Here is an 18,585-nt window from a genome sequence, read left to right as displayed (position 1 = left end):
ATGTGTTTACAATAGAATTGGGGCTGCAGTATTAGCTGTATGTATCAATTTAATTCGATTTTATAAAAATCATCGAGTGATGCTGGCTGCACTGGCCCATGGACCATGGTGAAGGTGGTGACAACAGTCTCGAAAATACGATTTATGAGACCAATCTATATCACCGTAGTTTCATCATTATCTGAACGAAATATGTTGGATAATCTCGATGCTAGTGTGCCACATTGTTGGCATAAGGCCGTGACATCGAAAGCTACATGCAACACACCAATTGTAGGCCTTGTGTTACTTATACGTATTTTCACATATACATATGTTGTGGCGGGCATGCTCATTCCTTTACTGCTACAATGTCTTACTTGCTTAAGGTTGTCCATCGTGTCCGATGATGACAGTCCAGCTCTACTTCTTCTTGTGGGACCATTTCATGTGACTGTATAGCCCAATCCATGATCCACACTGCTTGCCACGGGCACAGCAGGTGAAGCCATTGACTGGGGTTGTGGGTATGGCACTGGCATGATGTCTCCTTTGACATTTCCTGGTCCGTCGGTCACCTCGGTCTTCCTCAAGTTTCTGTATGCCTTGTTGGAGGAGCTGCCGCCAGATGGAGCGTTGAGCTGCAATGTCCTCCAGCTGGGTCGGTCGGGTTCAGGCCGCATTTCTTTCATGGCAGTCTCCACCTGGTCTTTATAGCGTTTTTTGGGGTATCCTGCCAGGCGACGGCCGAGATGGAGCTGGCCATAAAGCACTTTACGTGGCAAGCGCTCTTCTGGCATCCTGATCACATGGCCTAGCCAGCAAAGTTGGTGCTGGGTGACTGGAGCTTCCACACTGTTGCAGTTGGTTTTGCAGAGTATTTCAGTGCGGGGGACTCTGTCTATCCAGGATAGCCCAAGGATGCATTGTAGGCACTTGATGTGGAAGGCCTCAAGCATCCTGAGGAGGCGACTGTACAGGGTCCATGCTTCGCAGCTGTAGAGGAGGGTTGACACAACAAGAGCCCGACAAACTGCAGTCTTGGTGTAGAGTTTGGATCTTTGTTTTGAAAGACTCTCCTCCTAAGTCTGCCAAAAGATGCTGATGCCTGTTTGATCCGTTTTTTTTATCTCTCTGTCGATGTTGCAGTCATCAGAGAGAAAGCCATAATGTTGCTGACCATGTCAACTTGTGCTAAAGAATTGCGGAAGGTTGTCCTCCACCCATACAATGTGGCGACATGCCAAGATTTGGCATCCAAATTTTTGGAACAATGATTTACAAATGGTTTTATACAAATTGATGATCTGTGCAATGTCAATGATGGATCGTGGTTTCAACGCAAACACGTTCCCAGTTAGCAAATTGAGACTTTTGATGTCTCAACAGGGGGGAGTGACGATTGCTCAGATCATCAGTGCCAAAATGTTCACTTTTGGTAATGAGTGATGTTGGCTGCAACGTCATTCCCCAAGAAAGTGGTGCACTCCAGAAATGCAGACTCACTAAACACTAACATATACTAACCAACTAACATCTAACAATGACTTACTGCCATCTCTGTGAGAGTATGCATTGCAGAGCCTAAACGATGAGACAGACTTTGATAGGGAAAGAAACGCCAAGAAAGTGTGATGTGTAGAATTAAACCATCCTTTCGACATGTGACCTGGCTGTTGGATTATTTTTATCGTTCGCCCTTGGTTCATTGCTTCGACGGGTGTTGATGGAAATCGATGGTTAAATCATCAGGGAGCCAGGTCTTGAACAGAAAGTTGATTTAATTTGGGAGAGCTCGGAGACATCGCGGTGGGGACGGAGGAAGGAGCATGGCGACAGAGAGAGCAAGACGAATGGGCTGCAGGAGTATTTATGCGGCGCATAGTAATGACGCGACAGGACGTGACGTAATGAAAATGTGACATCGTGTAAAGGAAGGCAGGATATGACGTATGAGGAAGTTCAAAATGTAAACAAAGACTACGGAGCGATGTTTAGAGATGTTTGTATGGCGAATTACCCCAACATCTCCCCCCTGATGAACATTTTTAACATTGGTCGAGGTGAACAGAAAAAAGAAAAAAAAGAAAATCACAATGGAAACATTCTCAAATCAAAGTCATGTCATTCGTTAGCTACAATAGTCAAATCTTCATGGGATCCTGGATGGTGATCACCAGGATGACGTTGGAACAAAATTGTTTGTAGCATTTGTCGCAAGCAGGCCCCAGGGTGTGGTACGGATAAGCTGGTGAATGGGAAAAGGTGTGTGATCTGTCAGCTCCAGTGATGTACATCGGGAATCTTCTTGACGAACGGTGTGGTGTCCTCGTGAGTCCAGACGAAGCTTGTAGCTGCTAAGACGGCTAGCAGCTCTGCAACCAGTCCATCCCACTTTGGCGTGGCCCACGTCATCTTCTTCAGACCGCAGCTCCGTCCTGTGGAGAACAAAGCAAGACTTGTGCCAGGTCACATGTCGAAAGGATGGTTTCATTCTGCACATCACTTTCTTGGGGTTTCTTTCCCTATCAAAATCTGTCTCATCGTTTAGGCTCTGCAATGCATTCTCTCACAGAAATGGCAGACGTTGTTATTGTTAGATGTTAGTTGGTTAGTGTATGTTAGTTGTTAGTGAGTCTGCATATCTGGAGGGCACCACTTTCTTGGGGGATGACGTTGCACCCAACAACAAATTTTGACAATTATAATATAGGCTATTGCCACTTCCCCCTGTTGAGACATGAAAAGTCTCAATTTGCCAATTGGGAACGTGTTTGCGCGGAACACGATCCATCTTTGACATTGCACAGATCATCAATTTGCATAAAACTGTTTGTCAATAATTGGTCAACAATTTTGGAGGCCAAATTTTGGCATGTCTCTCAACACCTGCATGAGAACCGATTCATGTAGCGTTTACCACAAAAATTTTGTACATTGAGCACAGCTTCTCCTGCTGTTACTCCTTTCCTGGCACCCAAGCAAATCATCTCTGCAAAAATGTGTTTTTGGTGGACATTTACATGTCGCCAAATTGTATGGGTGTTGCGTCTCTTGAGGCTAGGAGGCAGGACTCAAGAGACGAGGGAAAGCGGGGATTTGAATCCAAAGTACACGGCGAGACAGACTTGTAATCAAGAAAAGTCTTTACTGGGAGCATGTGCACAAACAAAACAAGTGGCGATGAGTGAGGGAAAAAGATGGCAGACCTGACGGAAGGGAGGTCGCGAGGTAAGCTTTCTGAATACTCCGACGGAGACTGACTAGCGCGATCGGTAGATATAGTCAGAAGGCACAATCACGGGAATGACAAACAGCTGTGGGAACCCAGGTGCGTGATGATGGGAGGGGCCGTCTCCAGGGAGCAGCGGAGGAGATGACAGGAGGGGCGGGGCGCGCCCAGGACGGCGACGAGATGTGACAGTGCCCCCCCCCCTCAACGGACGCCTCTTGGTGGCCCACCAGGTTTGGAAGGGTGAGCCGCATGGAAGGCCCGGATGAGAGATGGGTCGAGGATCCAGGCACGTGGGACCCACTGTCGTTCCTCCGGTCCATAGCCCTCCCAGTCGACCAGGTACTGCACTCCTCTGCCCATGCGCCTGGAGTCCAATATCTCCCGCACGGTGTAGACCGGTCCGTCGGCCAACATCCGGGGGGGGGGGGGGTGGGGGGGTGGGCGTGGGGGCTAAGGAGCTGGTTTCCACTGGCTTGAGGAGGGAAACGTGAAAGACGGGGTGGATCCTCATGGTGGGTGGCAGCCGGAGCCTCACCGAGACCGGGCTGAGGATGGCCTCGATGGGGAAGGGACCCGTAAAGCGTGGGCCCAGCTTGGCTGAAGACCCTGCCAGCCGAAGGTCCCTCGTGGACAGCCACACCTCCTGCCCGACCTGGTAGTTGGGTGTCTGTCTCCGATGACGGTCCGCCAACCGCTGGTTCCGGGATGCGGTGCGTGTCAAGGCGTCCCTGGTCTCCTTCCAGACTCGGTGGGCCCGTCTGAGGTGATGTTCAATAGACGGGACCTCCACCTGGCCCTCCTGTGTGGGGAACAAGGGCGGCTGAGAGCCACAGGCGGACATGAATGGGGACCGACCTGTGGCTGCGGAGACCAGGGAGTTGTGGGCGTACTCCACCCAGGGTAGGTGCAGGGCCCACGACGCCGGGTTGTGGAGGCACACGCACCGGAGGGCCGCCTCCAGGTCCTGGTTCTTCCTCTCCGTCTGTCCGTTGGTCTGGGGATGGTATCCAGACGACAGGCTCGCCGACGCCCCTAGGGACCGACAGAAACGCTTCCATACCTTGGACACGAACTGCGGCCCCCGGTCCGACACGATGTCCGTCGGAATCCCGTGGAGACGGACGACGTGGTTAACCAGGAGTTGAGCCGTCTCGATGGCGGACGGCAACCTGGTTAACGGGACGAAGTGGGCCGACTTGGAGAATCGGTCCACAACGGTGAGGACGACCGTCTTGCCACAGGAGGGGGGGAGGCCTGTCACGAAGTCGACGGAGATGTGAGACCAGGGTCTGGACGGCACCGGTAGCGGCTGGAGGAGTCCTGCCCGGGACTGGTGGGAAGCTTTCCCACAAGCACAGGTCGGGCAGGCTTTCACCAAGCTGGTGATGTCCCTCCGGAACCCCGGCCACCAGAAACGTTGGGCGGTGAGTTGGATCGTCCTGTTGACCCCTGGGTGACAAGCTATCTTGGAGGTGTGCCCCCAGACGAGCACCTCCGTGCGAAGAGGGGCGGGGACGAACAGGCGATCCTTAGGACAGCCCCTGGGGATGGGGGTCGTCCCCAGGGCTTGCTGAACTTTTCTCTCAACCTCCCACCTCAGGGCACCCAGGATGCGTTGGGCCGGCATGATGTTGGTGGTGGTCTCCTCCCTTTCTGCCGGCTCATGGATGTGCGATAGGGCATCAGGCTTGGTGTTCTGTGACCCTGGGCAGTAGGTGAGAGAAAAGTTAAACCGGGTGAGGAAGAGTGACCATCGGGCCTGTCGCGAGTTAAGTCTCTTGGCAGACCGGATGGCCGCCAGGTTCTTGTGATCCGTGTAGACGGTGAATGGGTGTTTAGCTCCCTCAAGCCAGTGTCTCCATTCCTGCAGGGCCAGGACGACCTCCAGCAGTTCCCGATTGCCGACGTCATAATTGGCCTCGGCGGGGCTGAGCCGGCGGGAGAAGAAGGCGCATGGGTGTAGCTTCTGGTCGGTGGGAGAGCGCTGGGAAAGGACGGCGCCTACTCCGGACTCGGATGCGTCAACCTCGACCGTGAACGGGAGCTCCGGGTCGGGATGACGCAGGACAGGGGGGTTGGTGAAGGCACGACGGAGGCGGTTGAATGCCCCCTCAGCATCGGGAGTCCACCTGAAAGGGAGCTTGGTGGACGTGAGGTTAGTGAGGGGAAGTGCCTTCTGACTATACCCGCGAATGAAGCGGCGGTAGAAGTTGGCAAACCCCAAAAACCGCTGAAGCTGCTTGCGCGTCTTTGGGATCGGCCATTCCACCACCGCTTTGGTTTTGGCGGGGTCGGCCCTGAGCTGCCCCTGCTCCACGACGAACCCCAGGAACGACAGAGAGCGGACATGGAAGTCGCACCTCTCTGCCTTCACATAGAGCCGGTTTTGCAGGAGCCGCGCCAGGACCCGTCGGACGTGTTGCCGATGTTCTTCTGCATATGGGGAAAAAATAAGAATGTCATCAAGGTAAACAAAAACAAAAACATTGAGGAAGTCCCTGAGCACATCATTTATCAGATTTTGGAAAACGGCGGGCGCGTTCGTGAGCCCGAACGGCATCACCAGGTATTCAAAGTGCCCTAAAGGTGTTTTCCATTCATCCCCCTCACGGATAAGGACCAAATGGTAGGCGCTACGAAGGTCTAATTTAGAAAAAATGGTGGCGGACTGAAGGGGCGCGAAGGCCGAATCCATGAGGGGGAGAGGGTATCTGTTACGGATGGTGATGTCGTTCAGGCCCCGGTAGTCAACGCATGGGCGCAGGGATCCGTCCTTCTTCTCGATAAACAAAAACCCTACGCCCAGCGGGAAACGCGACGGGCAAATGAGTCCCGCCGCTAGAGAGGAGTCTATGTAAGTGCTCAGGGCTTCCCGTTCCGGTTGTGAAATGTGGTGAAGTCTGGAGTCCGGTAATGGAGCCCCTGGCTGCAAGTCGATGGCACAGTCATGGGGTGGGGTGGCAGGGATTGGGCTCTGTCCTTGCTGAACACCTCCTGCAGGTCATGGTAACATTGTGGCACGCCCTTGAGGCAGATGGCCTCGGGCGGGCCAACGCGGGAGGGATCTTGCCCTGCCGTAGCCGACCGTAGGCAGTTGGCGTAGCAGTAGGGGCTCCAGCCCTGAATGGTGGGACCCTCCCAGGAGATGGATGGGTCGTGGGTATTGAGCCAGGGAAGACCCAATACCAACGGCGCATTCCGGGAGGGCATGACTAAAAATTGGCGGTGCTCAACATGGTTCCCCGCTACCCGAAGTTTGAGCGCGGCCGTGATGTGCGTGACTCGCGCTAATAGTCCTCCGTCCAGGTCAACGAACTCCTTGGGGGGCAGGAGGTCGATAAGCTGGCAGCCCAATGAGTCTGCCAACTCGGGATCGATAATGCACCCGTCGGCCCCCGAGTCCACTAATGCCCGCACTGTTTGGGAGCTGGAAGGCCCAGTCAATTCACTTTCCAGCTCCAAGCGTGTTACGGGGGTAGGGGGTTTTGCCTCCCGCGGTCGCCTATGTCGCTTCTTCGACAGGGACTTACATGTGCCGGATGTCTTTGGTTGGGGGCCTTCGGTGCGGCGAGCCCCGGGTTCGATGCGGTCGTTCCTCCCCCCAATCAGCATGGGTTCGGGGGAAACCTCCCGACGTCGCACGCGCTCGCTGCCGGGGTTGGTTGTCCACGACCGGGTTCGTGGCTCGTCGGGCCGCCGACCGCTCAGCTCCCTCCGTCGCTCCCGAAGGCGGTGATCAAGGCCGATGACAATGTCGACCAAGTCGTCGAAGGTGGTGCCAGAGTCGCGTGTAGCCAGTTCGTCTTTGAGATCGGAGTTAAGACCGCAACGAAACACCCCCCTCAACGCTCGGTCGCTGTAGCCGCTGCCAGCGGCCTGAATCCGGAAAACGACGGAGTACTCTGCAGCCGAGCGGGACCCCTGGACGCAGTCGAGGAGTCTTCCTTCTACCTCAACTTCCGTGAGCGGATGGTGGAATACCCGGCAAATCTCTGCCACGAAGTCCGGGTAGGAGGTGCACAGCTCCCGTCGAGACTCCCGGATGGCCAGCACCCACGTCTCGGCGTCTACCCTGAGCAGGCTGGTGATAAAAGCTACCTTAGCCTCATCGCTGACGTAGGCTTGCGGCTGTTGTTCGAACACGAGCGCGCATTGCATTAGAAATTGCGCGCAAGCCCGGTTTCGCCTGCGTAGCGAGAGGGGTTGGGTAGCGGGAGCGGGTGCCCACCCGAGGACGGGGAGGACCGAATAGTGAGGGCTGCCAAACGTTCCTCGACCGTCTCGAATCGTTGAGCCAGCAAGGTGGTGATCTGGCGGAGTTCCGCGATGGCTTGCGCCATCTGGCTCGAACGCTCCGCTTGCATGGAGAGGGCGGTGAGGAATCTGTCTTCGCCGGCGGGATCCATGGGTGGTCGGAGTATTATGTTGCGTCTCTTGAGGCTAGGAGGCAGGACTCAAGAGACGAGGGAAAGCGGGGGTTCGAATCCAAAGTACACGGCAAGACAGACTTGTAATCAAGAAAAGTCTTTACTGGGAGCATGTGCACAAACAAAACAAGTGGCGATGAGTGAGGGAAAAAGATGGCAGACCTGACGGAAGGGAGGTCGCGAGGTAAGCTTTCTGAATACTCCGACGGAGACTGACTAGCGCGATCGGTAGATATAGTCAGAGGCACAATCACGGGAATGACAAACAGCTGTGGGAACCCAGGTGCGTGATGATGGGAGGGGCCGTCTCCAGGGAGCAGCGGAGGAGATGACAGGAGGGGCGGGGCGCGCCCAGGACGGCGACGAGATGTGACAATGGGTGGAGGACAGCCTTCTACAATTTGCACAAGTTGACATGGTCGTCAACATTATGGCGATCTGTGTAATTGGTCATCTCGTACTCGCCTTTTGTCATTCAGTTGGAGGGCACCAGTTGACAGTCAGTTTCGCTTCTGCGTAGAACATCCATTCGCGCAACCCAGCTTCATCTGCGGCCACCCTGGCACGGATTCCGCAGGAGTCCTCCCCTTCTGAAGGATCTCCTTCTTTCAATTCTGAAAGAAGCTGGTTAGAGTGGAAGCCCTACACAATATATCTGATTTCGCATGAATATCTGGTTGACATCGGTGCCCACTCAACTCATTTGCCAATTTCATTCTTACCGGCGAGAAATTCCTTTCATGTGCACTGCAGTCAATTACTTCAATGTGCACTGCAACCAATTCATAATAATAATGATAATAATTCGCAATCTTGACAGGTTATCCTGCACTTTTTGTCGTAACTATAAACTACTTTTGAACTGACAAATGTCATCGCTGTACGCAAACGCAGCCAGAAGATAAATTAGCATCTGCATGCTGTCTTAATAAACGTTGGATTTCCTCCATTGCATCTCCAACGTTGAATACTTTTCATTCATTCAAGCCTAATTGTAACAATTCGTTGCTCGCTAGATGGTTGGATGAGAAATATGTGCAATAAAAATTGTCATGCATTACAATAAATGCCACACATTATGCTTTTGGAAATCAAAACTATTCTCAATATGGCTTTGTCATCGATCCCAAATCATCAGGTGGGTGTGCCAACTCTAGTTCTGCAGGTGCATCCCACCAGCCGTTGCGGCCTCTCCTTTGTTGGATCTCCTATGACAATTGAAGCAGAGATTAAACTTTGTTTCCAAAAACACCAAGAATGCAAATTCGGTTCGGATGATACTCCGGATGAAAATCACAGGATGGGTGGATGCAAATGGCTTGTGCACCCCACAGTTCATCAATTCATCCTGCAAATGGAACAATTTCTCAACCATCATCCCAGCTCTGTTTGCAAATTGTTGCTTTACACATCATCTGCACAAAAAGCATAATGAAAAAAGTTCGGTCATCAAATTTTGCAACTCCATCTTTTCCTTTTGAAATTAATGTATCTGCTCAGAAACTAATAAAGGTGCATCCGATCAAATTCAATTTATCGTTTTTATGAATTAAATCATCTGCTCTTTGATTTCAGAGGATGACAATTGTCAGGTCTAAACCAGTGTAATGATCACGTCCCAATCATTATCCTAATAAATCTATAAACTTTCCTTCTATGAAATGTCCAAAATATCAACTGGTGAATCTCTGTAAGGACTTAATCACCAGCAAATTTAGTTACATTTACCTTGCCAATTCCATCCAATTCAAGATAAATGTTCCTGTTATTCAGCCCAATTTACTGACCATTTTATTTACTTTTTCCAATTGAACCGTCGTTTACGAGCCAGCACGGTGGGGCCCCAGAATTGTCTCTGGGTGTTTTAAACCCGTCTTTGAAGCTCTGTGCTAACAAAAACCCTTGATAAGGGGCATCGTAAATAACTCGCTTGTTTCAAATGACTTGAACAAGCTGTGGACAGAACAAGGTTCAGCTCTGTTTGACAAAACTAAACTTATAATTTTATAAAGTCACTGTTTGATTCTGTCATTTTATCCAATTTCCATTTCATTTCGCATTTGCCCAAATCAGGATTTCAAAATGATTTGTCTTTCATGGAAAAGGACATGTAGCTTCAAAAGAGTGAATTCATAATATATATATATATATATATATATATATATATATATATATATATATATATATATATATATATATATATATATATATATATATATATATATATATATATATATATATATATATATATATATTCAATCATAATCATTTATCATTGAATCTAGCAACATCTATCTTGCTGATTTCAGTTCAATTTGAGATAAACATCCTTATTTCCTCAATTGAACCGTGATAGAGGAAAAACTGGAGCAAAAACATACATGATTGTTATCCTAAGCAATGCAATGGTCTCACAGCTTAAACACCATCCCCCAGTTTTTGAGACACAGCGGGCCCCAAACAGATCCCAGCAGTCATAAATAACTCCAAACCGCAAATGGCCAATGTTCAAATCGCTCTTGAGAACAATGTGGCACAATTTCAACGCTGATAATTTTACAAATTCACTGTAGTTCGGCTTATGTCTATTCATTTGTCCGCTGTCTTTATTTATTTGCTCACTCAGTCTAATTAATTATTTAATTCAGTTTTTGCTTTCAAGTAGACGGCATTCGTCAAAAAGCTATGGAAAAAAGAAACAGTGTTATGCCAGGACGTCGAGCACAGGTGAAAGTCTCCTCGCTGCATGGTTGGATAGGTCATGGATGAGACAGGATAGCAGACTCCATGGCACCTGGTCAAGTTCTCTTGTAATGATAAGGGAGCCTCGGTTCTGTGGAGAAGAGAGGCCTCGCGGCAGAATCAAATTCGGCAGGAAGAATGTCTTTTATACACAACATGTTTGTGAATGTTAACGCGGCCCTTTATTAATGTTATTTTCGTTTATTAACTTATTCGCGAATAAATCAATTTGCCGATCTCAGAATGTGGTTGTGAATTCACCCCCTACCCCTCTCTTACGGGTAGAGAAAGAAGGAGGACGGGAGGAGGTGGTCTGTCCGCATTCCTCGCGGGCAGACCACCCAAGACAACCCAGCCCCTCTTTTTTTTCTTAGCGAAGTTTAGACAACGCCCGTACATACACAACAATACATAAAAACACACAATGCATGCACAAAAAGACGAAAGACAAAACACGAAAAGGGAAGACAAGAACACACACACACAAAGACTGCTCCCCCAAACGCCCCCCTCCTCCAGCCGACCACCCTCAACCTCCTGGACAATGAAACTCCCTGGGAAACCCCATAGCAACGGCTAGCATTGTTGACCACGTGCTAGTGTTGGTGAATGAATTGAAATTACGGTAATCCACAATATCGCCAGTCAACAAGCAGGCTTCGCCAAGGGAACGACCCCTCGTCTCTTGTGGGTACAAGCAGAAGCCCACCAAAATCTAGGAGCTTTTGTCTCTTGTCGACAACCATTCTAGCTGCAGCTATTTAAAACAAAAAACCTCCGGAGTGAAATTAAAAAATATCTCAATTTCCCAATTTCACTTCCGGCCCTCGCGCACAGTGAATTCCAAAAGTCCACCCCTTGTGAATATTATAATTAGAATTATTCTGGTCTCACAGTACGATAGCCAGGGTGCGGTAAACCAGACATATCTCGATAAATATTAGGATCGATCTGTCGCGTGTATTTGTAATACACCCAGGCCCAGGATTGGGGACCCGCTTGGTCGAACCACCCGATCTAAAACCAGAATCAAGCTGGAATCAGAACCAGGTGATATCCAGATCCCACGTCACAAGCCCTTCACAATACGTGGATTACGCGCATAGAAATCCTTCTGGCCACAAAGGATTCCACATTCATTCAACCAACAGCAGCATGCTAGCGGCACTCACCCGTGAATCATTCGTGAGAGACACACACCAGAAGAGAGAGGCTGTCCGCTCGAACACTCTCGAAGGACAAAGAGACACATAGGGCCCACACCCCCTCCCCTCCAGCAGCCATCAGCTAGGAGCCGGGCATTTCGGCGCCAAAAGGTTGGATTATTTTTATTGTTCACCCTTGGTTCATTGCTTCGACGGGTGTTGATGGAAATCGATGGTTAAATCATCAGGGAGCCAGGTCTTGAACAGAAAGTTGATTTAATTTGGGAGAGCTCGGAGACATCGCGGTGTGGACGGAGGAGGGAGCATGGCAAGAGAGAGAGCAAGACGAACGGGCTGCAGGAGTATTTATGCGGTGCATAGTAATGACGCGACAGGATGTGATGTAATGAAAATGCGACATCGTGTAAAGGAAGGCAGGATATGACGTATGAGGAAGTTCAAAATGTAAACAAAGACTACGGAGCGATGTTTAGAGATGTTTGTATGGCAAATTACCCCAACATGGCACAAGTCTACTTTTGTTCTTCACAGGACGGAGCTGCCGTCTGAAGGGAATGACGTGGACCACACCAACGTGGGATGGACCGGTTGCGGAGCTGCCAGCCGTCTTAGCAGCCACAAGCATCATCTGGATTCGCGAGGACATCGTTCGTCAAGAAGATTCCCGATGCACGTCACTAGAGCCGCGTCGACAGATACACGACAGATACACCTTTTCCCAGTCACCAGCTCATCTGTGTCACACCCTGAGGCCTGCTTGCGACAAATGCTACAAACAATTTCGTTCCTCCTCCTCGTCCTGGTGATCACCATCCAGGATGCCATGAAGATTTGACATTTGTAGCGAATGACATGACTTTAATTTGAGATTGTTTCCATTGTGATTGTTCTATTTTGTGATTTTCTTTTCTTTTTTCTTTCTTCTTTCTATTAACCTCCACCGATGTTAGATATGTTCATCAGGGGGGAAATTCGCTATACAAACATCTTTAAACATCGCTTTCTACATTTTGGACTTCCTGATACGTGATATCCTGCCTTCCTTTACAATGTAAAGGAAGCAACATCATGTAAAGTTTACATGATGTTGCATCTACATTATGTCACATCCTGTGCGCCGTATAAATGTTCTCCAATTGCGTTTGTTTCTCTCTCTCTTCTCCATGCATTCTCCTTGGCCGACACCGCGATGTCTCCGCTCTCTTCAAGATTAAACCAACTTTCTGTTCTGTTCCTGATGTTTTAACCATCATCTGCCATCAACGCCCGTAGAAGCAAGGAACCAGGGACGAACGATCAAAATAAACCCATGAGTGCAGTCCAGCCTCTTCTTCCCGAAGCCTGGTCATCATGAGTCGGTGGTCAGTCCAGCACTCAGCTCCTCTCATTGCACGAGTGAGCAAGACGTAGTTTATGTCTGAGCGTCTCACAATGGTGTAATCGGATCAGGTGCCAATGTTTCGAGCGTGGGTGCATCCAGGATCCTTTGTGCTTGTTTTTCAGTTGGAAGATGGTGTTTGTGATGGTTAAGTCATGCTCAGTACAAAGTCTTAGCAGCCTTAGGCCATTAGCATTGACATGCCAGATGCCATGCCCACCAATCCTTCCCCACTCTTGCGTTAAAATCGCCCACCAAGAACATCTTTTGTTAGCCAGAGGGATCCTAAGTGATATAAGCCTTTCGCTTATGCCAATCGGTGATTCTGGGAGTTTTAGTAGGAGACATTTTTTTTTATCGCATACAACACCATGCTGATGCTGTCCTCCTTGGGGGGTATCCTTTCCAGAGGTCTCTCAGAATTTGCCCGTGGGGGGCTCATTTTAGGTCCCCTCGGCCCCACGGGTACATGAGTCCTCACCGGGCTGCGTGCAGTCAGGTTGATGTCCCCACCGGGCACACACACACACAAGCACGCATGCACACATACACAAACACGCACACAGACACACACATACGCGCACACACACACACACACACACACATATACACACACACATGCAAGCACACATAAACTATATCTTACAGAAGTCTTTATTTTCAGACTTTTATTTTCCAGATCAACAGAAAACGAAAGGATGGAAGGTTCCCTCTCTGCTGTTACAGGGAGATTTTTTCCCCCCAAAGATTTGCGAATGGATGAAGTAATTGTCAAACCACATAAATATGTATCTGGAATAAATGCGTGTGCATTTTTCTGTTGACTGCATTGCCGTCGAGGCCTCATATTTTGGTGCATTCCTGAATCTGACCGTGTTTCCTTGTCCTTGCAATGAAAGCATTTGTGTGATTGCATATGTAGGATCTGAACAGCAGATTATTCGAAGCCAGGAGAACAGATCTCACTTAATCTGCAGTTAATGGCTGTTTAAACAAGCTCCATAAATGTTTAACATTTCTGACCATGCCCTATTCAATGGGAGGCATTTTACTTCATGCAAAAACAGGCCACCAAGTCAAGCCCCCCCTCTGACTTGCATTTAATGTGTAAAGAAGCCAGTCATTATCAGACACACAATGACACAATTCACTCAGACTGTGTGTCTGCTACCCCATTTGGTTTGTGTCAGGACCCCGGTGCTGCTGATGGATATCTTATTGGAAGAGTTAATCAAGAGCCAATGCATGAATAATCGGGGTGTTCATGCCTTTTGGTTTGTGCAGTATACAATGTGTTTCCTTTGGCAATGTTTCATGAAGGAGATGCAATTACACTGCATCAGTTATGTGATGATGTTCTTGGCGCTGACTAGACCGAGACAGAAGGGCGAGTATTTTTATCAAGGGTAAAAGGGTTGTCAAATATTTATTTGTTCAACATCTTCGAGTGCAAAGAACGTATGCGTCGTCAATCTATTTTTGATACTATCCAGTTTCGTTTGTATGGAGGTATAGCCGTTACCAGTGTCCGCCCGACAAAGGGCAGACTAAAAATCCGATTCTTTGCAGTTTTTCCCGTGTCCAGGAAGGCAAAGTAAATCATTATAAAAAAGGAAATCATCTTCGGGCAGTTTGTGAGGCCCACCCAGAACCGGTTGCCAGCCAAGAGACAAACAATCATACGCGCGCACACTCACACCTAGGAACAATTAAGAGTGTTCAATCAAAAAACACATGCCGCCACATGCCGGAGGTGTGAGCAGGGATTTAACCCACGACCTCTGCACTGTGAGGTCGACGTGCAAACAACTTGAACATCAGGGAGGCCCATGAAGGCAAAGTAAAACAAACTATGCTGTGCAGTTGTTTTGAAAGTTGGACCTTTTTTCTCCTGATGATTCTAAGTTGCACTACCACTGCAAGGTTGCAAATATTCTCACATTTTTGATGTACTGAGTGACTCTTGTCAGTGCTTTTCCAAAAAAACACAGGTAGAGGGAATACTAACAGTGGTATATTTTGTTACTCATGTTAGCAATATTTTGGTACTTGAACAGTAGTGGTGGGAAGAGGGCATGGGGAGATTTTCTGTATAAATGTGCATATCCTGGTCAAATATAGAATCAACTTTAAAATTCTTCTTTATACATTTAAAGCTGTCCATAACCTTGCCCCCCATACCTATCTGACCTTCTTCAAATTTCTATTCCCTCTCGTTCCCTCAGATCATCTTCCTCCCTTCACCTTTGTGTGCCCCCGCCCTGCCCGTCTCAATACGATGGGTGACAGAGCTTTCAGCTGCTCTGCCCCCAAACTCTGGAACTTACTTCCTCCCAACATTCATAACATCGATTCTCTTTCCACCTTCAAATCCCACCTATTTAATTAAAATTGCATTTTCTGTGTAGCTCTATTTCTTGTTTCTATTTATAATTGTATTATATTTATTATTGTATCTATGCTTGTCTGTGACTGTAAAGTGTTCTTGAGAGATTTGAAAGGCGCTTGAAATAAAATGTATTATTATTATTATTATTATTATTATTATTATTATTATTATTATTATTATTATTATTATCAATAATAGCTTAGACAGTATAAAATGGGTGGATTAAAATGAATCAGTCCATATGCTATATGACTGTCCGTTTACCTGTATCTGGATATCTACAAACGTGATAACTTGGGAGTCTTTACTGCAAACAGCAGAAATGATTGTGGTTGTTGGAAAAAATATCAGCATTTTGAAAAAGCAAAAAAAAGTTTGAAAGTGAATTTTGATTAAATTGATATTTAATTGTATTTGTGGTTGCCTGTGATGACTGATGATTATTTTGTTTGCTCGACCCAATCCCAGCCGTCATCGGGCAGTAGGCACGGGGGACACCCTGAGCCGGTTGCCAGCCAATCATAGGATTTTGTTTGTAAAACTTATTTCTTAACAATTCTGGTTACCTCCCACATTAAAAAAACATGCACAGCAGGCTTATTAAACACTCAAAATTGTTCCGGGATATAAGTACGGGCACAGATGGTTGTCCGTCTTGGTGTGCCCTGCAATGACTGGCAATCGTTTCATGGTGTCCCCAGCCTACTACCTAATGAAAGCTGGGACAGAGTCCAGCAGCCCCCCACCGACCATTGTGAGGATGAAGCAGACCGAAAAATGGATGGATGGATGGATGTATAGTCTCAAAATTAGCTGTAATTTAGATTTGCTCTGGAGCACTAAGTGCATTTCATTAAGTGGTACAAGTGGTCATTTCTCAACTAAATATACTGATCCCCAAGTGACACTTGCCCGATTCGTGCATCATCAGTGTATGAATGAGCTATTCATGTTCTGCCCTGATAATACAGACTCATAATTGTAACTGGGGCAAAGGTGGGGGTTGTGGATACAAATTGAAATAAGAATGGTGTTAGAAAAATGTAATGTATTTAAGATATAGCCACGATTTGAAACTCACAGTGATGAGATATTCAGAGAAAATGTAAATTATAAAATGAAGTTATTGAATGCATTCCTTCAAATATTGGTTGCATTCAAATTTACTCCTATCAACGTTGTAATTGTGATTTCAAGCGATGTTTGAAGTCAAAATAACATTTTTTTTTCTTTCACAGCTCCTTGTTCAATTGTGATGGAAGTGATTTTGGTAAATTTAGTCAAATGTGCCATCTTAATATCAGAGTTTGAGCATACACGGGAAATCCAAGCAATTAAGATTAGTATGTGTTGCTCGAAGAAAATCCCCTAATAAAAAGAGTTGTACAGTTCCTACTATTATACAATACTCTCCACTCAAAGCTCAAGGGGAGCACAGTGATTTACTGTTCCTCTCAGCAGTGTTATAAACGCTGCACGGTTCTGATAAAGAGCTTCTGACACGCTGCGTGTTTCCAGTGTGTTTTCCTTTTGGCTCAGTGGTGACAGCTGCATAAATGCATGCATACAGCCTGCAACACCCTACTTTGAAACAATTAAGTTTGAAATGTAGCAAGTGAGTTGAGTGAAGAACTTTTTAAAGAGTTAATGGCTTGGGGGAAGAAGATGTTTAAATGTCTGCTGGATTTGGTGCGCATGGATCGGTAGCGCCTGCCTGAGGGGAGTAGCTGGAAAAGCTGGTGGGCAGGGTGCGGAGGGTCCAGTAGGATTTTCCACGCCCTTGTTTGGAGTCTTGCAGTGTGCAAATCCTTGGGTAGGGCAGAGCCAATGTTTTTTTTCCGCTGTCCTAACTGTCTGCTGAAGTCGGATTTTGTCCAAGAACACAGGGTGGATTCAATGACAGCTGTGTAGAAATCATTCACTACTTGGAGATAATCTTCTGTCTTTATTTTTCTCAAAATCAGATGATAAATCATCTTCTTGGACAGAATTTACAAGTCAGCATTTTGTGTGTGGTTTGTGCACTTGATTTTTCTGTTTATTTTTCTGCACTTTTGTCTTGTTAATTTCATATGGTCCCACTCATGCTCTCTTGTAAAAACTGACCATGTTCTTTTCTTCCCTTAACTGTCCCCCAGCCATTTCTCATTGTGTCAGTGGTAATAGTCTGCAACTTTTCTTCTATTTCTTCCTGTCATCTCAGTTTTGTGATTTGAAGACTTCTGTTCATCCCTTTCTTTTTTTAGTAAATTGTGACGTTTCAGTGCTTTTTATTTTCTGTATCTTGGACCATTTTTGTTAATTTGCAAGCAGGTTCACCTGTCAAACCATTCCCTGACTCTCTTTCTGATCTGACAACAGAGGAAAGTGTGAAACTCAGCGACTCACTCTCCAACACCAGCGACCTTTCCGCTAAACAAAGCAGGGCTTGGAAAATGCTACCCATTGAAGGCGCACAAAACCACAATTGCCCCAGAGCTATCCAGTGATGACAGTCAAATGGCACCAACATTCCTCCCAATCAAAAACAGTGCTGGAATATTTGTGCTGCCGAGAAGGTGCACAGTTTCCTCCTTGATGAATGTCGTGGCCAAACATTATGTTTTGAATAGCACGACAGAGTGGAAGCATGTTCATCTTAAATGAAAGTGGTCCAAATCTCAAACCCTGGGACCCTTTGCATGTCATGGTGTGTACATGTGTGTGTGCATTGGTGTGCGTGCATGCTTGTGTTTGCTTGTGCATGTGTGCCTCGAGTGCATGTCTCCATGACCCCGAGAGCTATGTCGGCAGGAGTCTATTACTCTTGGGAGGTTCACCCAAGTGGAACAGGTCGCAGGGTAGAGGTCAGACAAAGAGTAATCACAAAGCAGGCCTTAGGCAGAGTGAAATAGACTGGACTACCGGCACAATCCCTGCAAAACCTGCCAGAAGAAGGTTGTCAATGGGTACCCTCATAGCACACTGTCAACTCACCTGGTAGGAGTGAAGATGGTTAGAGAGAGAACTGTGCAACCACACCCTAACTTTGCATAAGATTCTTGGCCTAATTCCACCGTTTCAATCCTCCGAAGCCCCAGAGTCCTGTGACGATGTGGAATGGCAGTGGGCGCATTGGAAGGATGTGGCTGGCAGTGCCTAGCCAAACCATGTCCACAGGTTGGAATGAAGTAATGGTCGTTGACACTGCGGGGGCAGCATCACTGAAAGGCTGATGACATGGCACATTCCCCTGGCAATGGAACACTTCACTACTTTCATCAGTGCTT

This window comes from Hippocampus bargibanti, linkage group LG08, assembly GCF_051943395.1.
Source record: "Hippocampus bargibanti isolate YZ-2025 linkage group LG08, ASM5194339v1, whole genome shotgun sequence".
Classification (NCBI taxonomy): Eukaryota; Metazoa; Chordata; class Actinopteri; order Syngnathiformes; family Syngnathidae; genus Hippocampus; species Hippocampus bargibanti.
Note: the sequence above shows the minus strand (reverse complement) of the source record.